The sequence below is a fragment of the Strongylocentrotus purpuratus genome, unplaced genomic scaffold (assembly GCF_000002235.5).
Source record: "Strongylocentrotus purpuratus isolate Spur 01 unplaced genomic scaffold, Spur_5.0 spur5_scaffold_2, whole genome shotgun sequence".
NCBI lineage: Eukaryota > Metazoa > Echinodermata > Echinoidea > Camarodonta > Strongylocentrotidae > Strongylocentrotus > Strongylocentrotus purpuratus.
In genome coordinates, this window is record NW_022145605.1 from 7,275,529 (window position 1) to 7,280,649 (window position 5,121).

The following is a 5,121-nucleotide window of genomic DNA, read 5'->3' on the forward strand; positions in this document are numbered from 1 at the left end:
ACTTTTAGGAGTAAAATATGATTATCTGATTATGAAAAAAGAAAAATTCCATTCCTTCATTAATCAGATATTCTACTCTCTGCATGTCATTACGAACTCGTAGCTCGTGCACAGTTTTTCCGTTATAATCATTTTGCCTTCGGCGTAGACTAGAAAGAATGAGACTCGGCTGCAAGATTTTCTTCATGGATGTCGATCTTGACCCATAATTTCCTAAAAATGGACCATTAAACGGATTATTCCAGTCAAGTTGGTAAGTGGAACCGAAGTAGTTAAGTATTTAGCTAATTTAGGACTTTAAATGCATCGGATACGCATCCGGTAAAATATCAAAATTAGGGATTAAGTTTGGCCAAGTTTTGTGTAACGTTTCTTAGTACAAACGCGCGGCCACTACAGCGTATGGGGCTGTTCTGTCTCTAAAGAGAGAGCCATAGAGATATATACTTAATAACACTAGAGGGCGTACTCGCTCAAATTGCTGTGTGGACCTGGAGCTGTGGCCGCCATTACTAAGGAGGGCAGAAAAACGAACGACCCAACAAGATACTGTGCACAACATACGTGGAAAAAATTGGAGAAGCCAGGTTCGTGCGTTGCATTTGGATGTTCGAACCGAAGAAAGAAAGGGAACTGCATAATATTTCACAAGTAAGTTCTTCTTAATGTTATGTTGATTAATAAGGAGATTTTAGAGCTAAAAATGTAGTTTATGCAGTGACTGTAGTCTGTACCCGGGTTGTCTCATGACAAGCCACCGCAGCTCCTGCAGCAGCGGAGCGCGCCAGTCCACGCCCGCCGGGCTGGGGCAGGCATGGGTTAAGGTTCTGGGGATGGTGATGGGAAAATTCTGCTGCGCTGGAGTCGCTCGCAACTCCAAGAGCCAGAGAGTCCAACTCGGAAATATAACTCCATGAGCTTGATTCTATTAAAGAAAAGTCTAGAATAAAACGATACAATTAATTTTATCTTATCTAATTTCAAGATAAAAATCAAATGTCAACTTCTTTAGATCTATATTTTAACTATAGACTAGACTCTAGATCTAAGTTAGATCTAGACTCTAGATCTAAACTCTACTCTCTATTTTCTAAAGCCCGAAAGGCAAAGCCAGGTTAGACAGATATAACCATCTGATATGGGTCATTTCTTTAATAAAACTGACATTTGTTGACATTCCCCATAATATAATCAGAGGTCTAGTGCCGTGGAGCCAGACGCAGTCTCAGTAGAACAACCGACGATATAGAGAGACTGAAGCTTTTGGTCTAAGCCAGGCTAGCCTGCCAAATTTCACATCACAGGAGTTATCCAACTAGGCTAGGCTAGCCTAAAAATCCCACCGCACACTACACTATTTCTATCAAATTTGCTTATGACTTGCTGACATCATTATTATTTTATTTATTTGGCTGGAAGCTGCTTTCAGTTTCAGTCTTAAAAATCACATGAAATAGCATGAATAGTAGAACAATTGTCATGTTATGAGAAAAAACTCATTGTTTCCATTTGCTTTTATTGTAATGCAGGAATACACCCAAGAGAGGAAAGGATGTTACACACCACATCTCATTCTTAGAGCTGTGCCTACTGTCTTTCCTGGACATCCTCCCTATAAACAGACCCATGGCTCAAGACTCCCAGCAAAACCATGTACAACATCCAAAAGTGTTCCCGTGCCTCCAAAGAAACCCTATGACATTACAAAAGAACATGACTATTCTTTTTCTGTCTGAGTTGATTAGAAACTGAATATAACCAGACAGCAAGTGCAAGATGCCAAGAAACAGCTTAAAGTGGTGAAACAAGGTAAACAGGAGAGATGGAAAAACCAGGACTCTCTTGCAGGAAGTCCACGAAAGCAAGCTCATTAGCCAGGATCAGCTTGACCTACTTCAACACAACTTTGGAGAGAACGCATTTTCAGGAAAAACAAAACAAAACATAGAACTTCATTCGTACAAACTACAAAGACAGATCGGTCTTTTATATTTTGCCTCTTGTCTGCATAGCTTATCCACTGGATGATTGACTGTGAAGCCGTTTAAAACTGAAGAGAGCTTTCAATAATCTTTTAAAAAAACAGAACAATCTGATACTTTTGTTCTGTGTAATGAAATAAAATGTTGGGACACATTGTGACAGTTGCACAACCTAACCATAATTTTCTGTTTGTTAACTTTACACGAAGGCAAACTAAAGTGGAACTTAGAAGAATTGATTACATTAGGGGTTAAACAAAATGTACTTGAATTTTGAGTTGTTGTGAGGTACACTGTATTTGAATATTTACTCTATAAGCTTCATGATTGTACCTGCTGTATCTGATTCAGTTGCTATAATTCGTCCCTATTTTCAGTAGGTGACGGTAGTAAGGAAAATCCTAACGCATAGTGAATGCATTTTTTTTCACTGCCGTCACTTCGTGAAAACAGCGACAAATTTTTGCAAATTATTTGCACTCTACATGTGCTTTGATTCTGCAGGTACAGTATGGATAACCTGAGATAAACATGTAGACCTTTTTTATAACATTGTCTGGATTGCTCTCAACCAAGTGATTTACATCATTAAAGATGAAAAGCAAGAAATTCACATCAAGTGAGCCCATTTTTAATAAACGAGAAGAATTCACAGATGTGTGGCAATTGAAAAGCCTGTGTAATGCACACCATATACACACCCATAGATCGTTCTGTACATAGGTTTGAATTTTGTTCCAAAATGGAAAACTGCTTTTGAAGAGATTTGATAACAGAAAATTATATGGAATAATGTCACTAGATGTAAACCCATAAGATTGTGCACTCTTTGGCTTGTTGTATCTACTGTGTACATTTGAGGGTAATCAGTTTCAAATTTATTATTACACCTGATGAATAATGATGTCAAAAGACCATGTTACTATGAGGTTTCACTGAATAGTGTAGTGCAGTATCCTGAGATGTAAGTCTCTTCAATTATAGTTCTTCATAGCAATACAGGTGACTTGGAATATATATGCTCAATTACTATTTCTGGTTTGCATTTATTACTTGATGTATTATTTGTAAATGTGACGCGCCTGCGTGCGCTTGGAGCCAAGACTAGTTAATAAAGTGTTCGTTATCGCTGACATCTTGACACATAGACATTGGCCTCCTGACATTTATGTTTTGGAAGTTATTGTGGTGGTTTTGGGATCATGGATGTGTAATGCTTGTCTTTGGTGGCGAATCAATTTGTTGTGGTTGTGTTGCCTATGATCCGTGACAGTAAATTTGGGGCTAAAATCTGAGGTGTTGTTTTTGCAATGTTTGTCTTTTCAATTGTGATGTATTATTGCAGTATATATGTCCGATAAAATGTCAAAACTTAAATGCCTATGCTGTAGAATATCAACACACGTGTGCCGTGTGCTAATAAAAGGTTCATTTATTCATTTTTTTCTTCAAATTTAATTATAAGTTTATTCTCTAAAACTGGTTGATGAAGAAAATAAGAAATACACTGTATCAAGGAGAATATTATTTATGGAGAAAAAAAGTGGTGTGAATAAATAATTATTACATCAATGATCAGCTGTTTTTAAGAATATTCATATATATTTATAGTGAACTGTAAAAAATTGAATTACTCTTTCAGACAAAAATAGAGATTTTATAGAGAATGGGTGAAAGACATAAGGTGTGAATTTGATATAAAATGAGTGAGAGAAGAAGAAAAAGAATGTTTGGATGGATGGATGAATGATTGGATGAGTAAATAACATAATTTTTTAAAATAAATGTGTAGGCCTATAATTCTTTCCTTCCCCCTCTTCCTATCTTCAGTATCGTCCTTTATCTGCATTTCCATTATCTACCTATCCTTCTATATTATATCTATCTATCCATCTATTTATGTGTCTAGCTATCTACATACCCATCTCTATCCCAAATCTATAAGTATCAATCTGTTTATAATAGTCATAAACATAAAATGAATATATTACCTTTAAAGCATTTTAAATCAATAAACCCTGGCTCTCATAATAACTGAATTAGAAAGACATTGGCCCCCGGCATTGGCCCTGTAGCATAAAACTTTGTTTAATATCATGACATAAATATCAAATACAAGTCCCAAATGCTTGATTCTGATTGGTTGAAATGTCATAATATCGCAGTTTTATATTGACAAAGAGGAAGAAAAATTGAAGATATACTGAAATATAAATAGCTTTTTGTGTCCCTTTTACCTCACCATAACATCCGTAATTAATCTTGACCTACACCAGATACCATGACTGAGGCATGAGTAGGGTTCATGCATTATGCAAAATACCACAATTATAACGTTTCATACTCGAAAACCGATAAATCAACCCGAAAAATGAAGCTTCACATTGCATATCAGTAGCACAGTTTCGAAGGGAACAACCCGGTATTTCTCGAAGTTGTGCCCTCCTTAGTAATGGCGGACCGCGCTCCATGCGCGCACAGAGCTTTGAACGGGCGCGTATGACGAGTCCGCACTCTAGCCTTATTAAGTATATATCTCTATGGAGAGAGCCGACCTACCCAAATCAGAGGCTAACGAACGAAAGAGACAGAAAAATTCGGTCTATGGTCCGAGTAGATACAACGCACATTTGTACGTGCGGCAATGCGGATTGCGAGCTGTGAGTAAATTGTCCGAAATGTCATTTTTTTGTCATTTTACGGTTTACCTAAAGATAAGTTAATAATTAAGGGCAATCTTGTTATAGATTGTCTGCATTGTTATCATTTAACACAATTCCATTAAAGATTTAGGTTGGAAAGGGCATTATTAAGTCACAAAGAGCACAAACATATACACATTGGTATCTCTCGATCGATTAATCAGGTCGGGACATCTCGGCCCAGTTTTTTCCAGATGGGCCGAGTAGTCCCGTGGGCCGAGTTAGCCCGGATTCGAGTCTAGCTATGTTGTGATGATGTGCGCTACAGAGTACGAAACTCAGGCGACTATAAAAAGGCTACAAATGGCGGATCGAGATTTAAATAGAAAGAGGGGATTCTACAATGTAAAGGTAATTAAGTCGGGCAGCACTCGCTCTTAATTCCATCGAAAAGTCAAAGCGCCGTTCTTGAAAAGAAAAGAGAGACTCTTTGTAAG

At 37.3% G+C, this 5,121-nt stretch overlaps 1 long non-coding RNA gene across 1 annotated transcript; it reads left to right on the forward strand.

Moving 5' to 3' along the window:
* Positions 1 to 437: 437 nt before the first annotated feature.
* Positions 438 to 1,933, forward strand: LOC115926631. The gene is made up of 2 exons (XR_004065179.1): positions 438 to 651; positions 1,530 to 1,933. It is a non-coding gene; the product is annotated as an uncharacterized LOC115926631 (long non-coding RNA).
* Positions 1,934 to 5,121: the final 3,188 nt, after the last annotated feature.